This window comes from Stenella coeruleoalba (genome assembly GCF_951394435.1).
Source record: "Stenella coeruleoalba genome assembly, chromosome: 9".
Taxonomy (NCBI): domain Eukaryota; kingdom Metazoa; phylum Chordata; class Mammalia; order Artiodactyla; family Delphinidae; genus Stenella; species Stenella coeruleoalba.
In genome coordinates this window covers 76,823,839-76,842,088 of record NC_137155.1, presented here as the reverse complement: position 1 = coordinate 76,842,088, position 18,250 = coordinate 76,823,839, and the positions used below count along the sequence as shown (strand labels likewise).

The following is an 18,250-nucleotide window of genomic DNA, read 5'->3' as shown; positions in this document are numbered from 1 at the left end:
CCCAGGTGTGGAAGAGAAGCCATCAGAAGGGCAGGAACATCAAAAACATTGTAACTTACATACAATTTTATGGGGGTCATGGCCATTTCTGAGATGTGTTACCTGATCAATATACATTGGCCATTGAAAGTTATAAACCCATAAAATCACATGCCTCCATTCACAGGCTGAATCAATCAATCTATTTATTCATGTATAAATAGATATATTCTCTATACATTTATACATATTATTTATATTATTTATTTAATATATATTCAAGGTATATTTTGTGTGTAGGTGTGCTGGTAAAGTTTATTTACAGTATGCTGTTTCATGTCGATCACATATAAGTCCTGGAAATTTGTATTTACATACAGAGTTCAGTACATTCCTGGAAGAATACTTTTTTCCCAAAAATAATAACAAAACAGGATACAATTAATATGATATTGGATAGCTTAATGAACATCTTGCTTCTTGGGGGTCTCATCTGGGACTTTAGTGTGAACTCTATCTAGAGGCTGCCAGTGGCAATTCATGAGAGAGTCATAGAGTTCTTCACTTTTCACCATAAGCTCTTTGTTTAATTCCTCAATGTTCAAATGAAGATTTGGATCTTCCAGTGGGTCTTCATTTTAGTTTTCAGCCAGAGCTGTGGCTTCCTCAAACATAACCAAAGTTTCAGGCAGACATCCAGAATTCTCGTGTGCAGAAGAAGGTTGTGTCCATTTCCATCTATTGCATAGCCACAGCTGTAGCCAGAAAGAGAAAAACAGCTGTGCTGTTGCTCATACCAGTTGCCAAAGGGGTAACCCTGGTGGGGCTGGAACTCTGGTTTCACTCTTTTTAATGTCAATGCAAATAAGCAATAAACAATTTATATCAAGGAATAGAAGAGAGTTTTATTTGAGCCAGACTGAGGACTATAGCCTGGAAGACACAGATTCAAGAAGCACTTGAACTGTGTTCTGCCAGACTACAAAATGGGGGAGGCTTTTAGAGGCAAAACCCGCAAAATTACATAAGTTATTTGTCCAGAATTGGGATTGGAACTGGCAAGAAGTAAGGGTGCTTGTTGAGCAGGGATTGGTTGGGGTCTGAGATGGTTGCATATTTACAAGGGGAGACCTTGAGACCACAAGGCTGCAGCTGGCGGCTGCTAGCAGATATTGTTTTGAAAATGGCTGGTGGTGTCTTTGAGTTTGATACAGTGCAGAAAATTCAAGTTCTCAGTGATGCAGGAACGTGTCTGAAACCACATCCACAATAGCCATGTGGCTCGATTTTGAATACCTGAACCACAGTTACTCCATTTTGATTTTTACATGCATTCTTTCTTTAATGGCTAAAGCAGATGTATAATGCATGTGTGACCGGCCATAAGACAGACTTTTCTAGGTAGCATAACATTCAAGCCAAATCATATGTAAGCCAGAATGATTTCCTCCTACCTGAATATGTGAAAATTTCTTCCATTAGCTGGTACCAATAATACATTATTTTGTTGAGCTATGCCAACAAAATAAACTAGAGTAAATATCTATATCTATAACTCTATCATCTATCTATCTCTATTTCTATTGATTCCTTAAAATTCATCCTTGACATTCACTCATTCATTCAACATATTTCTATTGCATATCCATTAGGTATCATGCATTGCTTTAGGTGATGACCATCCAAGTATGAATTACTCTATTCCTACCATAAAGGAATTCAGTATCAGATAGGAGAGGAAGACATAACCACTACAAAATGCCATTGTAGAGGATTGCCATATAAAATACAGGATGCCAAAGTTAAACTTGAATTTCAGATTAAATGGTGAATAATTTTTAGTACAAAATAATGTTAGTGCATTATAATACTAAATTTAATGAATTAAAATGAAGTAACTTAATGAATAATTTTGAATATAGTAAATAATTTTTTTTAGTACAAAGTAACTTTTAATGTACTCCCATGCAATGTTTGGGACTTACTTCTATTTTTAAAAGTTCATTGTTTATCTGAAACCCAAATTTAACTGGATGTCCTGTATTTTTATTTGCTAAATCTGACCATCTCCCTTTTGTGTGTCTGGGAATTGTCTGATGTCAGGGCTAGTCATCTGTGGTTGTGAAATGTCCATGGTTTCCCATGTGTCCTTACTCAGCAAATTATTTCCAAAGTGTTCCTGACATGAATAAAGATAGAGGCAGATGGTGGAAGGGGGGTGTTTTGTCTGCAGAATCTGTTTGACTCGTAAATTCAGTGGAAGAGCTAGGAAACTACAGAATATTGTAGAGTCACTGAATAAAACATGGAATTAAAGGGAAAGTAAAATATCTGTACTTCGTATACTATCACAGTAATATGTTGTTCCCGTTTGGTTCACATACATTATTGCTTATTTTTATCCAATGTCACTGACAAATGTATTTGAGCAGAAATCATTAGGTTGGATTAATTAAATATTTACAATTTGAGAAATTAATTGTTATTTTTTTAGAAGTAAAATACTTCTTAGTTGTCAGTAGTATTAAGATAATTGTTAGTTGTACTAAGACAAATGTGTTCACCAGAATGGGAGAGGCGATTCTTCTTCTACATTGTGCTGGTTATAAGCTAATGACTGATATTTCAACAGTCATTACACATGCCGATCCCTTTTCCCCACCCCATGACCATCATCTCTACTATAAAACATAGTAGAATAATCATAATTTTCTTTTCACCTGACAACCGTGATCTGAACTCCATTATTCAAAAAGTTCCAGAGGAATGTATCCTCAAATTTGTATGGCATTAAAGAGATCCATATGGCCAAATTTAGGTTTATTGCTACTTTCATTTCCTCGTCATTTAAAGGGGAAAATGCATTTCTCCCTGTTCTATCAGAGACAAGCATGGGATTTAAAGTGTTCCTACAAGCTTAATTTAAAATCAATATTTACCTGCTCTCTAGGACTTTGAAAAATGTCCAGGATAGTGTTAGACTAGAAAGCAAGTGTGTAAAACAAATTCTACAAACCAGAGAATCAGCATTGGACTGGGCCATTGGAATGAGCTGTTCTATCTCAAATGCATAAACATTCCTGATAAATGGTCACTTGGCTGTTTCTTGCCTATCTCCAGTCAAAAATAACATACAGCCACTCTAGATGATCCATTATACTTTTGACAATATTAAAAATCATTATGTTCACCTTTATTTTTAGCCAAAAATATTCTCTCTCTATAACTGCCATCTATCTGATTTTAGGATCAGAACAAATCTCATCCCTTGTAGAAAGAACTGCTTTTCTCTAATCCCAGATAATGAGGTTTCCCTTTTCTGGCTAAATGCTCATTCTTCCAAGCTTGATTTGAACCTCCTGACTCTTCTGGAGCCAATGGTCCATCATTTCTTTGAATCTCTCCCTCCTGATTTATTCTTCTCACTAGGCTATTAAAATATTTTTCCATTAAAAAAATCTTTTCTTGACCACATGTCTCATTATAATTATAGTACCGGCTGTGTCTTCCTTCATAATCTTCTTGTAAGAATAGACTATAATCATTATCTCCACTTCCTTACCTCCCATTTCTCTCAAAGCGCTAACACTAGGTTTCTGCCTTCCTTATTCCATTTATAGAGGTCTTTAAATGGTGTAAAAATCACATTCTAATGGTCTTGCAAGTGCATAGTATCCGAAACTAAAAACTCATCATTCTTCCTAAGCTAGAACTTTCTAGAGTCCACAAAACTTTAGAAGTTTCCTTGACCTCTCCTTCACCACCCCCATCTAATCAGTCACCAAGTCCTACAGCTTACTCTTAAATTCCATCCTGTCTCTACCATGATTTCTTTACATAATCAATGGGCCTGGCATATATTCTGTACTTAATTAATGTTTAAATATATGAACTAATTTATCGAAAAAGGGCTGCTGTCAGACCAGTACTACCAGCTACTTCTCTTGCCTGCTTATAACAAGGTTCCAGAGAGCTCTGTGATGTTTCCCTGTCAGTTCCTAGATACTAATTTAGATCCTCAGACTCAGGAGGTATCCCATCTCTCTTGACTTACTGGCTGGCTTTTTTGATTACAGACGTAGACAGCTCATGACATATTTGCCTTAACTTAGAACTTACTTGGTGGTTTTGGTTCTTCAGCTGACAGCACGGCTAGCAGGCCTAGAATCCCTCCCGTGCATTCCCAGCCTACTATGATCTTCTCTCCCCTTCCTACACAGTAACCACTTCTCCACTGACTCCATGCAAGCAGAGAACAGGCTGGGCCTGAGAACTTCAAACTTTCCCTATTGTTTCCAGCGGCAGTATACGGCCATTAGTTAATTTTAAATTTTGAGAGTTAAGAAACATCTGTATTTCTGGGCTGTTACAAAACCTTGACATTTGCCATTGGCCATTCTCTCTAAGTATCTTCTTTTACTTACATTATTTCTAGACAGCTTCTCCTGTTCCCTAAAGTAGGAATAAAAGCTGAGGAGGCCCATAACCCTGGAGGAGTCTCTCATTAATTTCATGAGAAATAATATGACTCAAACAGATAAAACAATTGAGAAGCTGACATAAACCAAAGTTCTAGAAAACTAATTAATGATCAACGCTTTACTGTATCTCTCATCTTAATAGTGATTGTAGACACATGTACATGGCAACTATTAGGTACCAAGCATTGTTCTAAAGATGCAGTATATAATTGTCTAATCCTCCAGCAAATCTATGATATGCATAGCTTTACCATCTTCCCAGTCTCATGGGAAAACGGAGGCAAAATGATTTGTCTAGTCACACAGATTGTAAATGACAGACTTTGGGTGTGAACCCATATATCCAAATATAATGTACACTGCCTCTCCCTGAAGACACTTAAGAGATTGTATACCAACTAATCCCTAACCAAACTCAGTCCAGGTGCCTTACATGGTTGGAAATGTGTTCCTACTTTGCTTTCTTGATACATAGTACACTTTACAAGCTTATCCCACGTCAAATGTCAGGAACATGAACAGTGTGTGAAGTGAGAAATAAATACCAACCCAGGAATTCAAACGTGCTGCCTGCCGAAATAAGATTATTATTATCCTGAGAATAATACTGGCTTGTGTTTCTCTTCAGTTACCTAAGTAGATATATTTTGGAACAAACAAACCCCTGGCAGGATTTGGGAAATCAGTATAGTTGACCAGAAGGTGACATCAAGATGGAGAACAGAGGGATGCCATTAAGACCCTTGTTTTCATCCCTGAATCCTCCAGCACCTGGTGAATTTCCAAAATCTTATCAAGAAAACAGCATATGACAGTAGTAATATTTATCCTTTACTGACGTGACTATCAACTCTATGCCAAATATTTTTGCATCTGCTATCTTTAATCACGCCCAAACTCCAAATTAGATATATCGTTTCTCCATTTTGCAGATGTTTCCCAAGGCTGAAATAGCTTAGCATTACTCAGGGTCAAAGAACTTGTGACAGTAGAATTGGAATTAAAAACCGAGTTTCTCTGATTTCGGTGTGTATGCTCTTCCCATAAACATACCTTGAATTTACTCAGCCAGAGGAAGGCATCTTTCTCAAGCAGCAGTAGCTTGGTACTTACCATATCCCCTAGTGAGCACCGCAGCTCAAACTGAATTGACAAGATTCCTGCTTGCTTTATATTCCAATGAAACTGGTTCTTCATAGCGTTTATGCCTGTCTATCTTTGTATATGTACACTTGACAAGTTAAAATTTGAAGGCCAATGAAGCATGTTTAGTAACATGAAAAAATGCCTAATGATATGGGTAAATTAAAATAACAAAAACCAAAGTGGGGAAATACATAACGAAAAGTGAGTATATCAGGATGGGCTAGGGTATACTGCAGTTAACAAAGAAAATTAAAATATCTGGGACTTGACCGGACAGACAGTTTATTTCTTGATCACTCGAAGCCAGTTTAGCTGCCTTGAATATGGTTGTTCAGGAATCCAGGCTGCTTTGAGCTTTTGGCACCTCCTTCTCAACATGCGTTTTCACAATTTCAAGGAAAGAGAGTGCTTGGGCGTCTTGCACTGTCAACGGAAATATTTCCACACAGATATGACATATATCACTTCTCTTCCAACCCATTGGTTTTCCAAAGTGCCTAGAAGGAAAGGAGAAATGAATATGGGTAAATAATAGATATGTCTTCTACACAGAGTGAAAACGAGAGAGAGAGAAGGAGAGTATAAAATAAAAGGATATAAAGAAACTCAAAATCAATAGAGCACACTGTTTCATGATTGCATAATGGTCTGATAATTGTTTTGCTATCTTTTCTTAGGTTCTGAATGTTAAAAATTATTCTAAAGTCTTTCAGAGAAAAATACCTATGTAAATCTCCACTGTCAGGCTTGGAACAGCTCACAGAATTGTTAACCCATACCCTCCATCAATCTTTGGGGTGTTGCTCCAACCCAGAAAGCTTCTGTAGAAGGTTGAAGAGGGTGGATGGATAAGAGTGAAGCAGCTGACTATGACAGCAAGGCAAATAGCTTGTATTACAAAAGAAAATCACTTCTCTGAATCTTTCCTACTTTTTTTTTTTTTACCTTTGAAAGGAAAAATGTTGATTACATTTATATACTTTAAGATCATGAACTCATTTCTTGTGTTTATAATAGCACTAGTCATTCCAGCACTGCTTAGAAAATGAAAAATGATTTTACCACTTTTAACTTGAGCCTTATTTCCTTCATTTTGCAATAAGAATATAGTTTTTAAAAGAACTGTTGCTGGAAATAAGTAAAAGGCTGGAGGAAAGAACATGGTCCTTCAGCTCAGCAGAGGGACATCGTGCTCCTGTCTGTTATACTCAGAGCTAATGTAATCTGTTACATACAAATTGAATGGGCTTTCCAGATTTTCACATACCTGTAACAGGTTATTGAAGAATATAGACTCATAGAAGTAAAAATGAGTTTACATTTTTTTTCACTAACTGTCCTTAATAATTACTATGTTGTAAACTGCTTTTCCCATCTCTTATTGCATCTTGGTTAGAGTCTATTCATTTTTCAGGCACTTTCGTCTATTAAAACTCTATATTCGGGGCTTCCCTGGTGGCGCAGTAGTTAAGAATCCGCCTGCCAATGCAGGGGACATGGGTTCGTGCCCTGGTCTGGGAAGATCCCACATGCCGCGGAGCAGCTAAGCCTGTGCACCACAACTACTGAGCCTGCACTCTATAGCCAGTGAGCCACAAGTGCCACAACTACTGAAGCCCGCATGCCTAGAGCCTGTGCTCTGCAACAAAAGAAGTCACCGCAATGAGAAGCCTGCGCACCGCAACAAAGAGTAGCCCTCACTCTCCGCAACTAGAGAACAGCCCATGCGCAGTAATGAAGACCCAACGCAGCCAAAAATAAATTAAAATTTAAAAAAACCTCACAAACTCAACACTCAGGTCTACAACATCAATATTGTATGGATTCAAAGCTCTTCTGTTTCTCCAGGCATAGATAGACTCAAGCAGCTTGGTGGTGGTGCATTCTTCTTACAGGATTTTCACTCCTAAATCCTCTAAGAGCTCTGACTCCTCAGGGCTTGGGAATAGAGCTATCAGAGAAAAGTGGCAGATATCGCCTCTATTATCAGTATGACGACACAATCCTCTTCTTATTTTTCTTGCCACTTCTCTGACTATCATTGATTGGCTGTCAGTGCCCTTCGGAGGGTATTCAAAGACTAACTCTTGATCTTTGGGCAAATATGTGGATGGTTTGGAGCTTCTCCACTACAAAGTTTTCTGATGCGCATGATCCAGTCCTGGACTATGCCATGTTACATGGCAAAGGGGGATTAAAGTTGCAGAGAAAATTAAGGGTGCTTCTCAGCCTCCAGAGGAAGTAAATTTCGGTTGTTCATAAGCCACCCACTCTATGGTATTTCTGTTATAGCCATTTGAACAGACTACAGCACCTTCTAATTTTTATTTTCTCTCCTACGTTTTTGTCTTTGCTTCCTGGAAGACTTTTCTCAACTCTTCCAACACATCTATTGAGTTTATTGTTTCTCTTACCATATTTTTAAATTTCAAGAGCTCTTTTTGGTCACTAAATGTACTTTAAGAGCAGTATCTTCTTATTCCACGAATGCTGCATTTTACCATCTATTTTACACTCTTCAGAGACTAAAAGTTCCTTTCTCTACCCAAGGAAGAAAAATAAATGTCCAATCAGTAATGAACAATTATAAGACACCATAGAGACTTCAGTACAACATTAACATTTGAGGGGGGAGGACATAATGACGTAGAATATTCTAAAGTCCATATAATCTAATTTTCTAAGGATTCTCATTGTAGAGATATCTCATAGCAGCTATGCTCATATGGGATATACGGCACAAGTAGTTTCTCCTTTCCCCAAAAATAAGACTAAATAAGCTAAAATTTACATGAGAAATCAACAGCTTAGGTGATCATGATAATAATAATGGTGAAGTTTAACACCTTTTTAGAATAGGAAAGAAATTTAGAAATTCTTTTATATTTCAATAAAACTGAGATTACTCAGATATCTAATATAAGCAGTTATTGACTTAAATGACTAAGTTACTAAGTAATCTATCTAGTTAGTAAGAAAACCACAACTAAAACTCAAATATATTGATACTTAGTCCTCTTTCTACAACACCAGGCAGCCAATTCTATCATTTACGATTTCTTTTTTTGATAGGACTTTAGAATATAGTGGTCATTGGCAAACATTCTATGATTAAACATTCTCTTATTAAAATAATAATAAATATTTTCTCCAGAACGTGTTATTTCTAGAAATTATGCTTCCTTAAAATATCCACTGATCCTATACCGCGTGCCTCCTTGGTTCGTCTCCGCCCATCTAATTGTTCAAATCATGCTAGATAAAATCAACTGTTGATTTCCTAACAGTAGTAACAGATCCTATGGATTATCTCCTTCAACATGTATTCCAATCCCTTTTAGCATGCAGAGACTGGAAAGCTAAAAAAACTACATCTCTCAGACTCACTTGAAGCTAGAATTCCACCCATCAGATGACACAGGGGAGACCTATTTGGAAGTAAGTGCAGTTAGGCATGGGGAACCCCCTTTTTTCACTGGTGCAAATAGCAGTAGAGGTGGCGTAATTCTGGGGTTGGCAGCTGTTTTGGAAGTTCCTCATTCTACAGATTTCTTATTGAATCAGAGACAGCATATTTTTGTACTTTACAATCTAATTATCATAATTATCATGTAGTATTGGCATGCTATTCCATTTACTATCCAAATCATAACCCTATTGAACGTTTTTCCTATTATGGATTTTTTATTGATGGCTTCCCATTTTTACTATTATAGATAATATTGCAGTGGAAGTCTGAATGCATAAAGTTGCGTCCTTTAAATTTTTTTTCTCCTAACGGTAAATAGAAATGAGATTGTGAGTTGAAAGTCATACTCACTTTTATACGACCTTATTATGAAGATATGCCTGAAAAAGGGCCTTTTCTGGACAGAGGGCAGAAAAATGGATGTATGAACAAACTGGGAGAATTGTTAAGTCATCCTCTGAGACTAGGAAGCAATCGTTTTGTCCTGATTTCCTCTGCAGACCTACAGGCTGAGAAGATTCCTCTTTATGGAATGATGGCAATGAAAAGTAGGTGCAGGAAGGATAGCAGAAGTTTGGGGAACCCTCTCTTTGGATGGAGTAAAAGTGAAGAATAGAACTTCAGCCTGGCTTCTATGCAGCCCCCAAGAAGGGAAATTAGGATATACAAACATAGTTACTGGATAACCTTTATAGAATTATAAAAAGGAGAAATTTCCCCTTGTTTTAAATTGTTAAACTTTATCAATTTTCCTTAGTAATTTTCAGTAAAATAATTAATAAGGATGCATTTATGGTTGGGAGCACAAGAGAGGAAGGAAGCAAGTGACTATATTATTCATCAGAACCCCGCTGGAGGAGCACAACTTATTGTGGGCTGCTTAATGAGGTGAGCTGGCTAGGCCCTTCTTATGTGTGAGCCCGGGTTCTAATGCCGCGGTCAAGATGTGTCTGGAGATGGAAAGCTCTCTTATATGAACAGCCGAAGACCACGATGGTGTCTAAGTGGTATACCCAATAGGACTTAAAATCAGTTAACAATATTTTCTTTCTTTGTTCACACTAGTGTTCTTAACTGAAGGGTTGAGTTATTTTATGTCTGTCTACATTTTGTTCTTGGCAGAACAAAAATGTCTAAAATAATATTTAGCATTGGGAACATAAGTAAACACAATCATAATATATATCTCTAACCCAGTTAACACATAAGAAGGCCTAGCAGTGGATAAAAACCTATCAGATTGAGAAAGAAATGTTTCCATAGGCACTGTCAACTCAGTTAAAAGTACTTATTAACCACCTGCTTTGTGCATTGATACCATGGGGATGCAGGGTGTTCGCAGGTACCAAGAAGCATGAGAAATGTCTGTCCCTGATCGTGAGGAACTATCAGGATTCAATTTAATGAATACTGGTTGATACTAGACAGTCGGACATTAGGTGAGACACATATATGTATACACATGTTACATTTTGTTCTCTGTAAATGTAGTAGAAACATGAAGTCTTTAGGGCAAACATGCACACATACAAGCAACCGAGTCTCCTCTTAAGCTATAATTGTTTTTTGTTTTTTGTTTTCTTTGCCGTATGGAGGCCTCTCACTGTTGTGGCCTCTCCCGTTGAGGAGCACAGGCTCCGGACGCGCAGGCTCAGTGGCCATGGCTCACGGGCCCAGCCGCTCCGCGGCATGTGGGATCTTCCTGGACTGGGACACGAATCCGTGTCCCCTGCATCGGCAGGCGGACTCTCAACCATTGCGCCACCAGGGAAGCACTAAGCTATAATTCTTATAATGCTCTTGTGTAATATAGTTTTTAGAAGTGACTGTTGGATATACCCAAGAATGTACTCTTTATTATGGAAATGAGTTTTGATTAAGAATTATGGGCCCTGAGCTTCTCTGGTGGCACAGTGGTTAAGAATCCTCCTGCCAATGCAGGGGACATGGGCTCGAGCCCTGGTCCGGGAAGATCCCACATGCTGCGGAGCAACTAAGCCCGTGTGCCACAACTACTGAACCTGAGCTCTGGAGCTCGCGAGCCACAACTACTGAGCCCACATGCCACAACTACTGAAGCCCACATGCCTAGAGCACATGCTTTGCAACAAGAGAAGCCACTGCAATGAGAAGACCGCCCACCGCAACAAAGAGTAGCCCCCGCTTGCCACAACTAGAGAAAGACCGCACAGCTACAAAGACACAGTGCAGCCAAAAATAAAATAAATAAATTTATTACAAAAAAAAAGAAAAAAGAATCATGGGCCCTCTACTATCCTGTCTGATGTGTTGATTTTTCAAGCTGTCATTCAGGATGGGTGAGTTGAAAAGTACAATGAGGCAACTCATTGTGGGTGAACAAGAACAAACTTAAACGTGTGTTGAAATGATTTAGGGGCAAATTTCACAATGCTAATTGTACTTCAAAGCAATCTCTCTTGTGATCCAAATCTAACCAAAAAAATTGAATGTCATCCAGTTATTATATAAAACAAATGTAAACTAGATCACAATATAGTACTATAACATAGGGCAATACTGCATAAAATAAGTATACACATCTTTTGGATAAGGTAGACTATGTTGTATAACACAAATATATAAGTTAGACTATGTTATATAAAACATAAATGATTATCATATCTTTCATAAATATGGGAAATTTGGCAAAATATGTAATAATCTTGTAATATCAAATGAATTAAATATTCATTTAATCTTATAAGTGAAGATAGGTTCATGTTTTTAAAATATATTTTCCTTACATGAGATATAAAATAAATGCTATGCACTTTCATCATATATGTGGAGGAAACAATGATATTGTTTAAAATTTAGTTTTTATGCATGCCAGTATATTTTATACAGATAAAGCGAGAAACCTCATATGGTAAGGTTATATTTTTATAAAATAACTGTTATTCTGTTTAACAAAAATTTATATGGGAAATTATCAATTAACTGTGCCAATTTTCTATTTATTAAAATTTTTAATTTTAGAATTGTCTAATATACCAACTGAAAATAGGCCCATCTGGTAAATAACAGTATTCCTTTAATTCATTGTACTGTTTTTTTCCGACAAATATAAAGAGCTTTTAAACTATCCTTAATATAATAGGTTTATCATGTAATGATTCATTTTTTAAGCAATGATATGAATTAAAAACAAGACTTGAGCAGAAATTGCATTGCATCCAAAATTAATTATCCCTAAAGTTTCCAATTTATTTTTGTATTTGTTATTATTGAGGCTTTAATTACTTAGAATTAGAATGAAATGAACAAAACTAAGCTTTAGTGGAATTATCCTATGCTGAATGTGCATTTTGTGGCTTGTGTCAATTATGATTTATTATACTGGCTTACTTTCGCTTTTGAGAAAAACTGAAGCACGTGCCAAAGATGGCAATAAATAAGTGCGGATTTATTGTGGGCAATCACTGCAGTTTCAAAAGTTTTTACACCTTCTGTATCAGCCTACACAAGACCTCACAAAATGAGAAAATAAGTCATTATGCCATAATTTAGTGGTATTTCATACTTTTAAAAACAAAATTTGTACTTATGTGATAGTTTTATTACTAAAGTAAAAATAACAGACTCTTAAAATTATTATAATATAGAGTGAAGAGAAGAGACATTGTTTATGATTTTTTTTTTTTTTTGCGGTACACGGGCCTCTCCCGTTGTGGAGCACAGGCTCCGGACGCGCAGGCTCAGCGGCCATGGCTCACGGGCCCAGCCGCTCTGCGGCATGTGGGATCTTCCCGGACCGGGGCACGAACTCGTGTCCCCTGCATCGGCAGGCGGACTCTCAACCACTGCACCACCAGGGAAGCCCTGTTTATGATTTTATACACAGACCAAAGGAAATGTAAATTATCCCCTGAGACTAGGGAGCAATTGTTTTGTCATGATTTCTTCATAGACCTACAGGCTGAAAATTCCTCTTCATGGAGTGATAACAATTGAAATTAGGGGCAGGAAAGGTGGTGGAAATTTGGGGAACTCTCCTTTTGAATGGAGTTAAAGTGGAGAAAAATTTCTGAAATGTTTTGTGAAAGAAGAGATCAAGTTCTGAAATGTTCTGTAAAAATAGCTTACTGTCTGTATTAGCTATCTATTGCTGCATAACAATTTAACCCAAAGCTTAACAGATTAAGGCAAGTAACATAATTATCTCACACAATTTCTTAGGATTAAGAATCTAGGTGCAGCTTTACTGGGTGTTTCTGGCTCAGGGTCACACATGAGATCACAGTCAAGCTGTAGGCTGGCACTCCAGTCTGTGAAGACTTGAGTGAGTCTAGAGGATCTGTTTCCAAGCTCATTCACACAGCTGTTGGCAGAAAGCTTCAGTTTTTCACCATGCGCTACTCATGACATCCAGTGCAAATGATCCAGGATGGAGGCTGCAGGGTTTTATAAACTACCCTCAGAGTGGCACACCTTCACTTCCACTGTAGTCTACTGGTCACACACAGACTAGCTCTGGTGTAATGTGGGATGTGACTACACAAGGATGTGAATACTAGGAGCTAAAACTCACTGGGAGTCATCTTGGAAAGTGGCTACCACACCATCCTTCGTTCAGTAATTTGTTTACACATTCATTCATTTGTAAACATTCATTAAGCCCCCGTTATGTGCCAGAAACTGTGTTAGATCCTGAAGATACAGCAACCAAAATAGACATAGTTCCTACTCACAGAGACAAAGAAGTACCAGATATTTAAAGTGATTAAAGCTATGTTAAAGAAGGTCACAGGCTGCATCACAGGCTCCCAGAGTACTTCGTATTTCCCCAACATGCTTCTGGTGCTTGTTTGACTCCATGTGTGTAGGGAACATTACCACACTAACTGATAATATACTTCCTCTTCTCTGATAATCTTCATTTACATTCCACCTTACTACCCACTCCATGCAGACCATGGAATTTTTCTTTATCTAAAGCCTCTTCCCTTCCAAAAGAACTAATTTAAATAATATTTTATTTTATTTTTATTATTTTTTTCATGTGGACCATTTCTAAAGTCTTTATTGAATTTATTACAATATTGCTTCTGTTTTTATGTTTTGGTTTTCTGGCCATGAGGCATGTGGGATCTTAGCTCCCCAACCAGGGATTGAACCCATACCCCCGGCACCAGAAGACGAAGTCCCAACCACTGGACCACCAGGGAAGTCCCAAATCATCCATTATTTAATCACAATTGATAGTCCCAACTTCCTTATTTAACTAATTGTATTAGGATTGTGCTTCAACACGATTAAGACTTTTAGTCCACTTATCCCCATACTTTATTCACATCTGTCAGACTTCTCCTGTCTTGTCTTCCCTCCCTATCCTCTTAGTCTCTACAATCCATCATTTTAAGTTTCCTGTTGCCAATATCCCAGATTCACTTCCCCTTGTTTTGCAAAACTTTCAGCTAGGAAGTTATCTGATTATCTGATTTCTTTACGCCTTCTTTATGCCTCTAGGTGACAGCTAGAGCACTGCAAGAAAATTCAAAGCAGGGTAAATGGGTTTGACTATAAATTTATAATCATCAAACTCAAATGTATCCCAAGTATGCCAGAAACCTGATCTCATTTTCCAAGTCAGCTTGTTTTTCCACTATATACCACAATGATTCCATTTCTCTTCCACTTTCCTTAAGTATCTGGCCCATCTCCACCTTAACACCTTCAACTCTCAGCAGAAAAGTTCCAAAGAGGAAATAGATGCCACCATCTGGAGCTGCCTCAACTCCCCTCCACTATATTTCCAAACATAATTCTAGTTACACCCATTCTGTCTTCCATCTCTCTTCATTTAGTGAAGGAAATGCACTGCCCTGTTTCCATCAAAGATTAATGCCGCTACGTGCACAAGGATCACATCCTCAGTCTAGGGTCACACACACATCAATGATCACACACATCATTTCTCATGTAGCTTTTTTGTTTCTTCCACCAGATGCTCTTTCTGACACGTTTTGAATGACAAATTATAAATTTGTATCTCTATCCTGACATCTCCTCTGCCTTCCAAAAGCCTGTTTTAACTACCTGCTTGGGTGTTCCGTAGATACGTCACACTGAGCTTCTGATCTTATTCACTATACGCTCTCCTCCTCCATTATTCCTCATTTAAGTATATGGATCTACCATCAACCTAGTTGCTCACTCCAAAAGACCGAGAGTCTTTTTTGAGACTTCTCTCCTCCTTAGCCCCTAACTCCCATTAACCTACCCCCAATATATGTTAAATGTATTCTAACCATCTCTATTAATACCATGCTAAGTAATTTGTCACTGAGTGCTACAATAGCGTTTTACTTGCTTTCCACATTCATTATTTTCCTCCCTAAATGATTCTCTGAAAACTAAGATTTAAATAAGATTGTGGAAGACTTCTACTTTCAATTATGATAGAAAAACTGGAACCAGACTTACTCTCTTGCTATAAATGCATACCAGTCAAAATATAGGAAGCAATTGTTTTTAGATATTGAACAATATATAACACAATACTGTGACCCCTGACATTAGGACAACAAACTAGGTTAGGCCTACCATAATCATGGTTTTCTGTCTAGAAACATATTCTGGACCACAGTGTAGGAAAGGAGCATGGTGATCCTGTTGAGTTGGAGATCACAGTTTTATGAGGCTGAGTGGCCAGAATCTTGAGGGAAAATTATAGGAGAGAGGGGAGCTCTTAAGAGAAAGAGCTCTAGAAATCTGAATAAGAGTTTACTTGAATCTGTGGGTTAGAACCAATGAGCCTGGGCAAAAAGAATGAGAGAGCTATAAGCTGAAAGCTTCCAGAGCTTCCCCATGGCTGGGAGACCTTCAAGTTCAATGATACAGAGCGGAGAAACCTCGAATATTTGTAGTATTCAGTAGAGACTCCAAAAGTCATATTTTACTAGTAATGTTAACCTATCCCCCAAATAAATGCTGCTCTAAACTCACTCTAGTGAAGTAAGAAACAAATCTCACTAATGGAAAGTGCAATGTGAGTATATAACACAGCTGCTTAACCTCATTTGAGGGGACTAGAAAGGCTTTCCTGGGACATGATTTAAGCTGAAATTTAAATGCTGAGTTAGAGTTAGCAAGTTGAAGAGGTAGGAGGAGAACTGGACATTCCAGCACACGCAAAGGCTTGGAGGCAAAGAGGACTCAGGTGAATTTAACAACAGAAAGGACAGCATGTCTAGAACATGGGGAGTGATGGGAAGGTGATCCATACTGACACTAGGGAGACTGGCAATGGCTATAGAATTTAAGGTCTCAGAAACAATATTATGGAGTTTATTATTTCATACTGTGCCCTAGTTGCTTCTCTTACTCTTTGGGTGCTGGTGACTCCAGACAACTTCTCCCAGGAATCATGAATGAAACAAAGGAAGAGAGAGAAACAGAACAAAGGGGATATGGAAGAAAGAGGGAAGAAAGCACAAAGGCTGTGGGAGCAGCTTAGACATGGAGGAAATGTTAAGAAGGAAAAAAATAGGCTCTCACTATGTTTCATAATTTTTAAATAATAATTAAGGGAAAATTAATTGTGACTGGAATATTAAGTAAATGAAGGACAATAAATTTTGGCACAAAGAGTGATCTTTATTAATTTGTTCACATAAACTAAATATTTAAGATGAAAATGATAGAAAGTCATTAAGTAGAAATTGCGTGTTGGCACTGATAAGTCATCATCAGTTGAGTACCCAGAAAGAGGTTATAGGTTTTCTCTCTTCAAAATATTTTCTCTAACAGAAAATATTACAGTTTGTCAATGTCACGGAACAATAGAAGTGGGACTTACGCTTTACAATGTACACAGCCAATTTTATGTTCAACACTTCTGGCATGTTTCTTACCATTTTATTTTCCCCAACTATAAAATTATGTGAACAGGGTAGGTGATGGTGGCAAAGAAGTAACCATGTCCATTTTGGAGATTTGAGTTTCAGGTGTCTGAAAGGGACTGGAATATGTGAAAAGGCAAAAATACTCTTTTGGGATAGATTGAAAACAATATTGTAAAGATGTCTTATTTCCCCAGATTATCATAAATTGTTATGAGACAAAAAAAAAAAAAAGAACTGTGTTTGGAAACTAGACAAGCCAAATTCTAACATTCATATGAAAAAAAAGTTATTTAGGAATAACCAAAAAAAAAAATCTGAAAAAGAAGAATGAAAATGAATTAAGCTTACCAGTTAACCTTACCAGTTTATAATTAAATGTATTATAAAGCTACATGAATTCAATAATTTTGGTACTGACATAAGAATAGATAGATCAATGGAATGGAATTAGAAATTCAGAACTAGACTAAATACCTATGGGAATTCAACACATAATGAAAACGGCATTTCTAATCAGTGGTTAGTTATCCAGTATAAGAAATTAAATTCTTGGCAGTGGCGACCACCAGCACCAATGTCCAAGCGGCAGAGGCAGCCCCCAGGGATGGCTGCTGCCAGTATCCATGTCCCCAGGGTGAGCCTCAGTCATCCCCGCCCCTAGCCCGCCTCTCCAGGAGACTCTCCAAGACCAGCAGGTCACATCTAACACTAAGAGGCAATATAAATACAATCCTCTTCTGCTCCAGAAGTAGAAGAAAAGTGAATACTGAAGAACAAAATAACTGCCACAATCAAGCCTCTCAAGATAAACGCCACCAAACCTTTCCATGCTACCCAGAAAGGAGATCAAAAGGCATTGTTCTGGATTCCCGTAATAACTTAAAGGGGAACTTTCACAATGCCCTGAGCCCCTGATGCCCTGCAAATAAAGGAGCAGCATGTCCTCAAATTTCTTGCATTAGGAACCCACTTAGGTGGCACCAACTCTGATTTCCAAATGGAACAATCATCTACAAAAGGAAAAGCGATGGCATCTACCTCATAAATCTCAAGAGAACGGAGGAGAGGCTTCCGGCAGCTTGTCGTGTGACACAGCCTCTCCCCTGCGCCGTGCGGACATCGCCATCATCCCGGAACAACAAGGGCGCTCACTTGCGGGTCCGCCGCGGCAGACGCTGACCGGGGAAGTTCCGCGCATGCCTGGCACCTCCCGAGACGGAGGTCCGCCTGATCTCTACTTCCGCTGAGACGCTGAAGAGACAGTATAGGGAGAGCAGGCCGCTGCTGGAAAGGCTGTGACCAAGGAG

General features: G+C 38.0%; 1 long non-coding RNA gene across 1 annotated transcript; it reads right to left on the bottom strand.

Moving 5' to 3' along the window:
• Window positions 1-467: 467 nt before the first annotated feature.
• Window positions 468-18,199, bottom strand: LOC307191925. Its single transcript, XR_013829900.1, has 3 exons — window positions 17,982-18,199; window positions 5,574-6,103; window positions 468-734 (listed from the first exon to the last, which is right to left on the bottom strand). It is a non-coding gene; the product is annotated as an uncharacterized lncRNA (long non-coding RNA).
• Between the last annotated feature and the right edge of the window lie 51 nt (window positions 18,200-18,250).